The 13417-nt window shown below is 41.3% G+C and overlaps 1 pseudogene across 1 annotated transcript in view; it reads right to left on the reverse strand.

Moving 5' to 3' along the window:
* The window catches only part of LOC124045703, a 30110-nt pseudogene that overhangs the window by 13400 nt on the left and 3293 nt on the right, over positions 1-13417 (reverse strand). Inside the window, exons 2-9 of the transcript XR_006840889.1 lie at positions 7798-7868; positions 7026-7186; positions 5971-6114; positions 5362-5475; positions 5153-5245; positions 541-628; positions 387-442; positions 204-281 (exon numbers count right to left, since the gene is read on the reverse strand). The product of XR_006840889.1 is annotated as a protein kinase C-binding protein 1-like (transcript). The remainder of the gene's footprint in view (positions 1-203; positions 282-386; positions 443-540; positions 629-5152; positions 5246-5361; positions 5476-5970; positions 6115-7025; positions 7187-7797; positions 7869-13417) is intronic.

Raw genomic sequence — 13417 nt, forward strand, 5'->3', positions numbered from 1 at the left:
AAACACAAACAGAGGAATATGATTCGCAAAGACTTTACCTGTGTTGTAAAGAGTATTTTTGAGATTTGAAACATTACATTTAGGTTAATCTACATTTGTCTTCAGGACAAACAGAATTGTGACCTTAAGTCACAGGACAAACATTTACATTTATATCCATAAAATGTCCTTTGCAAAAGAAGATGAGGAAACATTTGTCTTACACATGGCTCGCAAAACCAGTTGTCCCTCTTTTGGCACGAGGACAGGTAGCACTCCGGACAGACCTCAATTTCATTCACCTGAAAAAAACAGCATTTTCCACATTACTGAAATACATTTAGAAAGGAGAAAACAAAACACATAACTGAATGGCATTTCAGTCATCATGTAAAAATGATACTCACTTCATGTTCACAGATCTTCACAACAACCTTTGCTGTTGCTGTTAGTTTGTGATTTCCTGGAACAAACATGTTTGTAAGAGCCAAGTTTTATTTCCAAAGCATGTTGCAAGCAGTATAGTGAGGAAACTGTCTTAAACATGTGTTTTTGACCTACCTCCATTGTAGATGATGCAGTTGTGTAAGATCCATTTCATGTCAGCCAAAAAGGATTCTGTGCAGCCATACATTTTCTTTTTCATATTCTACCAATATAGCAGAGAAAAATATGATTTGATTACACCAGAGCCATGTATTTAGAGAGTTGGGCCCATTGAACTAGGATTTAGAATAATTTAATAGGATCTCAATGGTTGGGCCATTAAAAGTGGCGATAAGCAATTGCTACATCCATTTTTGGACTTAATACTATTATGTACCTATTGATTCTTGAAGAGCATAATTTATAAATGGATCATGAGCTAAGTTCAACTATCGTTCCCCATCAGAACCCAAAATATAAGCTTGTTTACTCCAATGTTTGTAAACAAAGTAAATGTAAACAAACACTGTATAGCCAAAAAACATGGTTAAAACTATAATTTTGATATCATGGATGGTCAGTCCTTGTAGCCATAGCTCTGTCTTTGAATTTGAGAGTGGTTACATTTCTCCAGCCCCATCCCCCCCCTGCTTTTTACCGAAACAATGGTGGTGAGTACGCTTTATTGTTTTAACTGCTGATTGACGCTTTAATGTTTCTGCATAATGAAGCATTTACATGACAAAAATCTATGGCAGCTATGTTAGCGCCCATTAACATTACATGGGGAATATTTAAACAACGCTATGTTTAAAAAAAATCAAAAACTTGGCCCAACTCTTACTGCCTTTTTTCCTCACCCATCTATATACAATACCTCATAATGACAAAGTGAAAACATGGATTTAGACATTTTTAAGATTCTTCAAACTCTTGTCAAAGTTGGTTGTTGATCATTTCCAAACAACAATTTAAGTCTTGCCATAGCATTTTTTTTAATCGCCTTGAAAATCTATCTGAGCAGCTAACCGATTGCTGCAGCAGTACATAGTCCATCGGTAAATAGCCCACCCAATTTACCTACCTCATTCCCATACTGTTTTTATTTATTTACTTTTCTGCTCTTTTGCACACCAGTATCGCTACCTGCACATGACCATCTGATCATTTATCACTCCAGTGTTAATCTGCAAAATTGTAGTTATTTGCCTACCTCCTCATGCCTTTTGCACACAGTGTATATAGACTATTTTTTTTCTGTGTTATTGACTTGTTTATTGTTTACTCCATGTGTAACTCTGTGTTGTTGTCTGTTCACACTGCTATGCTTTATCTTGGCCAGGTCACAGTTGTAAAAATGAGAACTTGTTCTCAACTAGCCTACCTGGTTAAATAAAGGTGAAATAAATAAAATAAAAAATAAAACACTGTAACTAGGCCAATCAGGAACATTCAATGTTGTCTTTCTAAGCAACTCCAGTGTATATTTGGCCTTGTGTTAGAAACACTTTGGGCATATTTTGACAGATTTTGGCAAGAGTGAAACCTCTCGGTTTGTCTCTTTCTCCCAAGCCACTCCCCCTACCATAACAACAAAGATGAGAGATCACTTCTACCTCTCTGACAAAACGGTTTTAACTCGCCATTTGCATTTGAGGTTCGATCCAACAGAATCGGTCATATGGACACTGAAACATATTGAGACATTATTTTACTGTAATAGAGAAGTTAATCTTTTGAACCATACCCTGATTGTTTCAACTCTTCAAATCTCAAGCAAGAGCCAACACTACTAAAACAGATGTACCAATGAACATTCATTCTAGAAAATGTATGCTCAGTTTGTCTCGCCCACATTATGGTACCACGTATCTCTAGCAGCATTTTTGTCAAATATTGTTATACTAGCTATTTGGATGACTGTTTTATAAATCTGCAATAAGCATAAAACAATTATATAAGGAATTGGCAACTCATTCTGAGAAATAAGGTAAGCCACTTGATTTCAACATCTGAACAAAGTGGACAGACTAACATGCTGTTCAAACAGTTGGAGATGGACAGAAGGGTGTGTTCATAACAATTAAACTATTTTGCCTTGTTAACTGAATTCAGAGCTTGTGAAATTCTATCTTTGATCCAAGTTGGCTAAACTTAAAATATAAATATCAGCTGACTTCTCACTAGCACCCAGGCTTGTGCTTGAGAGATTATTTATGAGATTGGTGTTAATTGACTATAATACCTGCTACATTGTTAGTGAATGTACATTATGCATGGTTCTGGTTAAATGTAACAAAAAGTACATTTTATAGACACACCTGAAAGCCAGATCAGTGATCATAAGAAAAACAGTAGGTACAACTATTTTGATAAAGTAATTAAACTATTAGTGCGTCTTAGACATTAATTGTTAGATATTACTGCACTGTCGGAGCTAAAAACACAAGCATTTCTCTACACCTGCAATAACAAACTGCTAAAACGTGTATGTGACCAATACAATTTGATTTGATTTATAGTTGTGGAAGGCAGATATTCAGTCTAGGTATAATTTCACAAGCTCTGAATTCATTAGCTTATTTTTGACTGTTTTAAATGCAATGTATTTGACCTTTAATTGTACAACAAAGTTTATTTAGAGAAAATATTTTTTAAATGTAGATATCGTTTTTTTTTTTAAAGATACGTTTCAGGCCATATCGCCCAGCCATACTGTAACCATTTTAAAATCACCATTGGTCTCATGGTGAAATCTCTGAGCAGTTTCCTTCCTCTCCAGCAACTGAGTTAGGAAGGACTCTGGTATCTTTGTAGTGACTGGGTGTATTGATATGCCATCCAAAGTGTAATTAATAACTTCACCATGCTCAAAGAGATATTCAATCTGCTTTATTTTTACCCATCTACCAAATCGGTGGTGCCCTTCCTTGCAAGGCATTGGAAAACCTCCCTGGTCTTTGTGGTTGAATCTGTGTTGTGAAATACACCGCTCGACTGAGGGACCTTACAGATAATTGTATGTGTACAGAGATGAGATAGTCATTAAAATATCTTGTTAAAAACTGTTATTGCACACAGAGTAAGTCCATGCAACTTGTTTACAATTTTTACTCCTGAACATATCTTGAACAAAAACATAAATGCAACATGTAAAGTGTTGGTCCCATGTTTCATGAGCTGAACTAAAAGATCCCAGAACTTTTCAATATGCACAAAACAATATGCTTATTTCTCTCAAATTTTGTGCACAAATTTGTTTACATCCCCGTTAGTGAGCATTTCTACTTTGTCAAGCTAATCCATCCACCTGACAGGTGTGGCATATAAAAAAGATCATTAAACAGCATGATCATTACACAGGTGTACCCTGTGCTGGGGGATAATAAAAGTCCACTCTAAAATGTGCAGTCTTGTCAAACACAATGCCACAGATGTCTCAGGTTTTGAGGGAGTGTGCAATTGGCATGCTGACTGCAGGAATGTCCACAAGGGCTGTTGGCAGATAATTCTGTTAATTTCTCTACCATAAGCCACCTCCAACGTTGTTTTAGAGAATTTGGCAGTACGTCCAACCAGCCTCACAACCGCAAACCACGTGTAACCACACCAGCCCAGGACCTCCACATCAGGCTTATTCACCTACGGGATGGTCTGAGACAAGCCACCTGGACAGTTGATGAAACTGTAGGTTTGCACAACCAAAGAATTTCTACACAAACTGTCAGAAATCGTCTCAGGGAAGCTCAATCTGCTTGTCGTCGTCACCAGGGTCTTGACCTGACTGCAGTTTGACGTAGTAACAAACTTCAGTGGGCAAAAGGTCACCTTCGATGGCCACTGGCACGCTGAAAAAGTGTGCTCTTCATGAAAGAATCCAGGTTTCAACTGTACCGGGCAGATGGCAGACAGCGAGTGCCCCATGGTGCCGGTGGGGTTATGGTATGGGCAAGCATAAGCTACGGACAATGAACATAATTGCATTTTATAGATGGCAATTTGAATGTACCAAGATGCTGTGACGAGATCCTGAGGCCCACTGTCATGCTATTCATCCACCGTCCCATGTCACAAGGATCTGGAAGCTGAATTCCTGGAAGCTGAAAATGTCCCATGGCCTGCATACTCACCAGACATGTCATCCATTGAGCATGCTTGGGATGCTCTGGATCGACAGCGTGTTCCAGTTCCCGCCAATATCCAGCAACTTCACACAGCCATTCCACAGGCCACAATCAACAGCCAGATCAATTATATGCACTGCATAATGGTGGTTACACCAGACTGGTTTTCTGATCAACCCTCCTACCTATGTGAAACCCATAGATTTGGGCCTAACTTATTTATTTCAATTGATTGATATGAATTGAAATGGTTGCGTTTATATTTTTGTTCAGTGTATTTAGGCTTGCCATAACATATGGGTGGAATACTTAGTCAAAACATATTAGCTTTTCATTTTTTATTAATTAGTAAACATTTCTTAAAACATAATTCCACTTTGACATTATGGGTTATTTTGGGTAGGCCAGTGACAAAATCTAAACGTAATCAATTTAAAATTCAGGCAACACAACAAAATGTGTAAAGAAATGAAGGCTTGTGAATACTTTCTGAAGGCACTGTATTATCTGTAGACCACGATTTATAGACTCAAAAAGCTCATCATTGCCTTGCTATTTAGAGGGCTCCAAGTCGGGAATTGATAAACGTCTGCTAAATGACTGAAATGTGAATGTAATGGTACCTTCTCTAGTGTTGCGAGGTCCATTGGGTGGTATATGTACTCAGCATAGTCAGGGTGCTGCTCCAGAGCCACAGGCTTCCAGAAGGGCTCAGTCTGCCCACAGAAGAAATAAGTATTAGTTCAACTCTCATAAACAACAGAAGCGATAGACCCATCTCTAGCCCACAGTGGGCACCTAGAGGGCATGAGAGAGACTTTCACTAACTTACCCCCGGCTGTTTCATCTTCTGGAGGGCAAACTTCAGCAGGTAGGACAGCTGGTCTATCGTTAGCATAGTCATGGCCTTGCTCTGTGTCTCTATGCACTCTGCTACTGTGATTTTCTAGAAAAATTAAGAAGTCAGGACAATGTACCATTGACAAATAGTAGCTGGGTAAACACAACCACTCACAGTAGGTCGCTGGGCTGGCTATTAACTATGCATCTACAGTATGTCATAATCTATAGGAGACTGTGGTACTAGTCCTCATAGGAGGCAACATCCATCTAGAGAGGGACAATAAAGATCCTGCCCACTTTATGTTAGCCCCATCTAAACAGGCCTGGGGTCCATTCCATTTAAATTCAATAATTAGGAAGTACCACGTGTAGTACCATTATTATAGGATAATATGTTTATTTTTATTTTTTACTAGAATGCAGAGTCCAATTGGAATTGACCCCAAGCATGCCTCCAACCCCATCACCTGACACCCCAAAGAGCAAGCGGACATTAAGCTAGTGGTTAAGCGAGAATGTGCCTGGAACACTCACATACCGCTTTCACACGTATATACACCTACACACCCACACGCACGGCACACACGTGAGTGAGTACCTCACACTCTGGACAGAACCAGTCACCCTCGGGCTCTGCTGGCAGTTTGAGGCACTTGGCGTGGTACACCCTCGGGCAGAGCTCACAGCAGAGCACCTGGCCCTCGCGGTGGCACAGCCAGCAGTAGAAGTCATTCCTGCTGTCCTGCGGGACAACATCAACAGGGTCTGTGGTGAGTGATGACTGCTTCACATAGTAAAAGGGACCATGTCTTAGTTCTGACTGAAATGCAGGCAAGAGAAACAGGGGGCGGGTTTCAAAACACACGCAGAAAACAAAACACAAAAGGTGCAGTGCAACAGAAACACACAGATAATCACAAAGTGGCAAGTAAGGCAGGGTAATAAGCAACATGTAAGGCAAAATAAGGCAGGCACCAAACACAAGACTGTTTAGTTGGTCTAGTCAATATCAATGTAGGCCAATACGATAGCGATGTCATTCTTCTTGATCTAAACCGGAAGTTTGTGTTATTGTCATCTTTTTATGTTGTCAGACTTGCAATGTACAATTTCGTTAACGACTTTCCCTGGTCGACCAATAACCAGTTTTGTGTTGGGTATCATGCTTGACACCACATCAACCCACATCAGCCAATCAGTGAACAAGACACAATACTAGTCAGCACATATCTATGTGACTGTTCAGAATGTGTGACATGTTCATTGTCAGTAGAACTGAATTCAAAAGTTTTGGCTTGGGGTTAAATCATGTCATACATGTAAAACAAAGCATTCACAACACAAACAAACATATTTGGCAAGCATATCTACTCTTTCCAAAAAAGGCAGTTTAGAAAAGTAATTTTAAAAGTATTCTACTCTATAAACAGTTATCATGATTAATCAGCAGACAGATAAATCATCTTAATAGTCAATCATCAATACATGGTAGACATTTTTGGGATATGACCAAATGCATCCGACCACAGCAGTGTCTTTCATTTAAACCTGGAAGCACAATCAGTCATGCACAGGTGCACAATCAGTCATGCACAGGTGCACACATACACACACACACAGTCACAAACTACACCCCCCCCCCCTCCACCCCACCTGGTCTTTGTTGTTGCTGTGGACGGCTCCAGGTTTTTTCTTCTTCTTCAAGGGGCTGGGGGAGGTGTCTGAGGGGTAGTGGCCGTTGGAGGAGTGGGTTGGGCTGGACACCTTCCTCTTCTGAGTCGCCAGCACCCGCTCTGCTGACCCGGGGTCAGACACTAGTGACAGGAGCAGAGGGGACACCAGGTAACCATACATACAACACAGAGTGTAGCAGCTTATAGGAATCTTAGAAGGACAGAGACTAGATCCCTGGCATGAAAGGCTAGAGCGACAGAGGCACTCCCAGTCCCAGGCCACTCTACACAATGACACTCAGATGGGGGGTTATTGAAGGTCAAAGGCAAGACCACTTCATTGAGAGACTTAATATGGTGGTTGCCCAGGAATACTGAATCCAACCAGATAAGGGATTTTGGTCACCAAACCCTACTGCTTGGTTTCCCAATCTGGCAACAAATTTAATATGTTAAGTCAGTGTGGTCGGGCCCTGTGATAGTGATCACGTGTGAAGGATGCCTCCTAAATGGTGACTTAGGCTAACATCCACAGCACGTGATGGTGAGGCTGAACCCGTGCAACAACCTCAGAGGTAGTGGTGATACGATTTTAACTGAATGGCACAATGGGTGCTCTGTGTAGCTCTATGAGATCCACATCAAACAACAAGTATGTTTAACGGTAATATAAACACTAGAAGAAGAATACTAGAATATGCGGTCTTCTCAAAATACAACACTGGTCTTAGCATGCAGGGCCTTGTTCTTACCTTTGGATCGCAGTGCCACATCCATCCCCTCTACCACATCCGACTCCGTCTGTACCTCGTCCTCAGCCAGACTGCACAGCACAGAATGAAAGGAGAGAGTCAGTCACAAACAGTGTTCACAAAACAAATCATGTCACACAGTAAACAAGTGGAACACCACCTAGGGCAGGGTCCCAGGGGACAAAGTCACCAGAGTTTCAGCAGGTTTCCATTGTGGTTACCTCATCAGCTTTATTGAGAAACATCAATAGGTTACTATTGTTACCAAATCTAAGGTGCAACCGATGTGGCACAGAATTGACTTCGACCTCAGATCCATGGCCTTTAAGATCATTCATGATCACGAATTGTAAGTCGCTCTAGATAAGAGTCTGCTAAATGACAACCACATTTTTCTTCAGAGTAATCATGTCTTCCTATGCATGTCTATAATCATTGGTAATCACAGTCAGATAAACTTTAGACGTTGGGAGTTTGTGTTCCATGGGGTGCCACTGGAGAGAATCTCCATGGCAACAGGTCCTCTTTATTCAGCTTGCACAAGAGTTACAATAAAACGCAACACTTGTGCTTCAGTACAACAAATAAGGCCATCCAACCGAGTAGGCTGTGTGCTCCTGTCCTCCAGGACACAATGGGGAGACAAGGGCTTCAGTCCTGAAGAGGGCCATGCATTGACAAGTTTGTTTGCGTCCCCATTTGCCCACCTACCTACACTAAAGAAAATCTTTCTGTACAATGCAAGCTCATTAAAAAGAGCAACGCCTTAAACACATTTTGGGGTTTTCAATTATTACAAAAACACTTCAACAAATGCGTAGGCTTCGTCACAAAAGGGTTTTCACCTTAAAAATGGACGGTGACTCACAGAAGATTGCCTCAGACAGTCATGGATGAGTGTAAAAAGAAAGTGATTTTTGGTAGCCACTCAAACCCCAACTCTCACAACTGGCTATTCCTATACTGAACAAAAATAAAACGCCACAATTTCAACATTTTTACTGAGTTACAGTTGATTGAGGAACTCAGTCAATTTAATACATTCTTTAGGCCCTAATCTATGGATCTGACGACTGGTCAATGGTGCAGCTTTGCGTGGGACTGGGAGGGCATAGGCCCACTCACTTGGGAGCCAGGCCCACCAACTGGGGAGCCAAGCCCAGCCAATCAGAATGAGTTTTTTTTTAAATGACATACAGAAATACCCAGTTATATCAGCTGTCCATGTGGCTGGTCTCAGACGATCCCGCAGGTAAAGAAGCCGGATGTGGATGTCCTGGGCTGGCGTGGTTACACATGGTCTGTGATTGTGAAGTCGGTTGGACGTACTGCCAAGTTCTCAAAAATGACAGAGATGGCTTATGGTATAGAAAATAACATGAAATTCTCTGGCAACAGTTCTGGTGGACATTCCTGCAGTCAGCATGCCAATTGCACGCTCCCTCAAAACTTGAGACATCTGTGGCATTGTGTTGTGTGACAAAACTGCATATTTTAGAGTGGCCTTTTAAAGTTCTGGGATCTTTTATTTCAGCTCATGAAACATTGAACCAACACTTTACATGTTGAGTTTATATTTTTGTTCAGTATAGAAACCCACTACACCAGATCACTTCAGTAAGCTCTACGGAGTCAACCTTGGTCTGACTAGCTAGCTACAGGTTTTTACCTGTTACATAGGTCTGTTAACTTGCCTGTTCTTAACAGCCAAAATAAGATTTCCACAGCAAATCATATCAATAACAAACAATATTGTGCAAGAATGTAAACTATAGCCTCTTCCATTTACAGAAACTGACAAATCAAAGCCTGGAGCTTTTTGTGTATTTGGTTTTGCTCTCCTCTAATTCCCTCTCAGGAAGAAAAATGAGGAGAAGGGGAGGGGGTCCTTGGTGATGAATGGGGTTCTTTGAGAGTTCAGCCCCTCCTTTGTCAGGGCCACTGAGGGCCTCGTTCCAAGGATGTAGTCGTATTCATTGTCCGAAAATAATCCTCAGGATCCAACACAGGTCCCACTCTGAATCAGACCCAATACCCTGGTGGCTCTGATAGGAGAACGTCTAGGTACAGGTAGCCTAACAGGCTAATATTCAGCACTAGATCTAGAATCATTTTTGTTTTCAAGAAGTGGACAAGTGGGAATGTTATAGATGTTCTCAGAGGAACATTTGAGACAAAGATTTGGATAAGATTAGAGTTGATATATTCTTCAGAATCCACATCCATCATGGTCATTGATCTGGAAGACAAAAAGGACAGAGTAGAAAAAGGAGAGGCACAATGCTCCAGAGCCAGAGCTGAGGGCAGCCATTGATGCATCCACGCATGACTACCACTGTGAGAGGCCATTAACTAAATCTACTAAGCCAATAAAGCCACCCTCATTAACACGCACTGTAAACCTTGACGTCCTGCTCATCAAACCAAGTCCATGACACTGAGCATTCAAAAACCTACGGTAATGCTTAACAACCCTGTCACCACATTCACATGAGAAGTCTCAATCAATAAATCACTAGGCATAATCGCCATTATCAAAAAGACTGAGGCATGAAATCACCCATAATACAATCTGGATAACGAGAGAAGATCAAGAAGATACAAATGAAAGAAAACTCTAAAAGTATCCAGCATATGAGTCTCGTCTTGTTTAGACATGCTGCCCTTCAGGGCCTTCCTGTTCCAGGCACAGAACGAAAAAACAAATGAGGCCCACATGAAAGAGAGCAAATGTTAGCCAACTCTTTGTGCTACGTGTCCTACCAGCGAGAGCACTGTGAGAGGACTGAGCACTTTAATCATGCAACCCAGCAGTAAGCCAAGGTTTACACTCGTTATTCACTCAAAAATAGGCCCACCGAGCAGCCAGAGTGACACAAGAACCACCTGATCCTGTAGGGTCTAGCTAAGCAGATCGTTTAGTCGTCCTATGTTCTTCCAGAGGGCATTTCAGACCAGGAGCAGAATTCCTGAAACCTGGCAGAATCACAGGAGAACAGATAGCAAAAAAATCTTCAGTATCTATGAATATTCCAGAAGACCAAAATTCAGGATAACATTAGCAAACACCACAAAAGATTAATGGCTGATAGAAGAAAAAGAAGAAAAAAAGACACACACATTGAATCTGTGCCTTGAGATTCCACTGGCTCCTCAGAGGCAGGCAAGCAGAGGCAGAGCAGGGTTCTCTCGTCACAGAAAATGGAGGCCACAGCCGACTCCTCTCCCTCCTCTCCCCCATGCCGACCGAGGCTCCAGTCACAGGCACACACACGAGGAACAGGAGATCCGTGGAGATTACAGCTCAACATCCAAACACCAAAACACAGTTAAGCCAAACCACCGTCACTGCCGAGTACAACAGGAGGGAGACCGACAAGACAGGCGAGAGAGAGAGAAGAAATCCAGCTAATTGGAAATCAGTTATCCAATGTAACCCCCATATTCAGTTTCACTTTTACTGTGCCCACTGCTGTCAAATAATAATTAGGCATAATAATATGAAAGAGACTGAGAGAAAGGAGAGAAAGAGAAATTGTTTGACTATAAGAATAAAGACATCTGGAAAACTTAGGACCTATCCCTGGGGAGAATACACTGTTTCTCCGTCTCATGCAACACAGTTGTGTCTAGTACAGAGAGAGGGTCTGGGTTCCTGCTCTGTAATTGGTGCCATGAAAGCAGGGTTGTTTCATTGAATGCTTTGTGTTGGTGTCCTTGAATCCACTGAGGATCAGTATTGTTGATGGAGAAACAACCTGGCGCCCTTGCCACCCTGCAGCCCCTGACCTCCAGAGAGAAGACTGACTCTCTGAGGGACATAACGCACAAACAACACCGTCAAGATTAAATTTACCATTCACTCAAGACCATATGAAACCACTAGTTTTAGGCAGTCTTGCAGAAATAGGTTCTATGCTTTTGCCAGCATTTCATACTATAAATCACTGCAAAAAGATGAGATTCATTATACACGATTAATTTTTGTACATTTTTTAAAACCAAAAACCATGTTCTTCATCAGAGATAATTCACACTTAGTAACATACCTTGTCTTATACCACAGAATATGTAAGAAAAATCCTTCAGCCTGATTTTTACACTGGGCTGGAGGAGATGAAACAAAGATGGCTGTAGAATTTTCCAGAAGGCCCATGCTCGCTCTGTGCTGCCGCTCTCATTGCGATTGTCAATCTTTAACCTCAACTGCTGCTGTAATTGGCTGGAGGGTCTGCAGGGCGGGACCGGATTGGTCGGCTGTGGTATGCCACACGACTCGCTGTGCGCAGGCTTCTTTCTTCCTTAAAACACATTTTCTGCTGCAATGCAGAGATTCCCTATGCATTAAAACGGTGTAATTTCACCTCGGTTTAAAAGGTTGTCAGTCTGTTTTGATTGCAACCGAGCGAATGGGTAGAGGTTTTAGAAGAGGGTTTTTGAGTTGTTCTTTGTGGTTAGGAGGCAGTAAATCACAAGCAGACCATATAAAAGCCTGGTGTCCAATTTACGAGCAATGCTGCCTCAGCTAACCCCAGCAACCCCAGAGGACTGCCTAATGATAACCTGTCACCAGATTACTAACATTAGGCCTACCACTATCATAACGCTAATGGAGCTCAACGTGAATTTATACACATCTCCAAGCTCACCTAATGATTGTTCAAAATTGTCAATTTCTTGGATCACTTTTGGCTTTGTCCATGAGTGTACTAAAATGTTTGACCTTTTTTTATTATTTAACTTGGCAAGTCAGTTAAGAGCAATTCTTATTTACAATGATGGCCTACCCTGGCCAACGCTGGGCCAATTGTGCGCCGCCCTATGGGACTCCCAATCAGGGCCGGATGTGATATAGCCTGGATTCAAACCAGGGACTGTAGTGACGCCTCTTGCACTGAGATGCAGTGCCTTAGACCACTGTGCCACCCATCCCCCATCCTTTCATGAACCACAGTAAAAGAGGAAGCTAACGTAATGGTGGTTGATGTGCCATTCACATACTGTAATTAGAACATGCTTTGTATAGAGGCAAACCAAAGTGGTTGATAGTGAGGATGTAGAAATTCTAATATAGATTTGACACCAAAGTTAGCTCATAATTGTAAATGGAAATACATTCATTTTTCTAGTATTGTTGGCATATCAAAGTAAAATGTGGATTTTAAGATCTGCCGTGCCATGGTAAATAATTACATAATTAGAACCTATGAATGACTTTCTGATTCATGCAAACATTTAGTTTTAGGCACTATTTGGAAACAGGTAGGGAAGGGGCTAGTTATTAATTGTGATTTATTATTTGAATTAAGAACCATAAAGTAATGTCCTATTAAACACCAGTGGAAACAGTACTATAAATTGCTATCAAAAAGGATTATTGTGAATTGAGAGCCAGATCTGCAGTTTCTATAACCTACTTACAATAGGGGATATGATTATCTTAACACAAGTATTTCAGAAATGTCAAACCAGGCATTTAAATGAAGCAGCAGATCAATGGTGTTTTTGTCTCTACAGCTATAAATAGGTGAGAGGCCCGAGCGTTGCAAGGGGGGGGGGGAACACAAGCACACAAATGCAGACAAGTATGAGTTGAGCTGAAGTCAAACAAACCATAACA

This window comes from Oncorhynchus gorbuscha, linkage group LG10, assembly GCF_021184085.1.
Source record: "Oncorhynchus gorbuscha isolate QuinsamMale2020 ecotype Even-year linkage group LG10, OgorEven_v1.0, whole genome shotgun sequence".
NCBI classification, from domain to species: domain Eukaryota; kingdom Metazoa; phylum Chordata; class Actinopteri; order Salmoniformes; family Salmonidae; genus Oncorhynchus; species Oncorhynchus gorbuscha.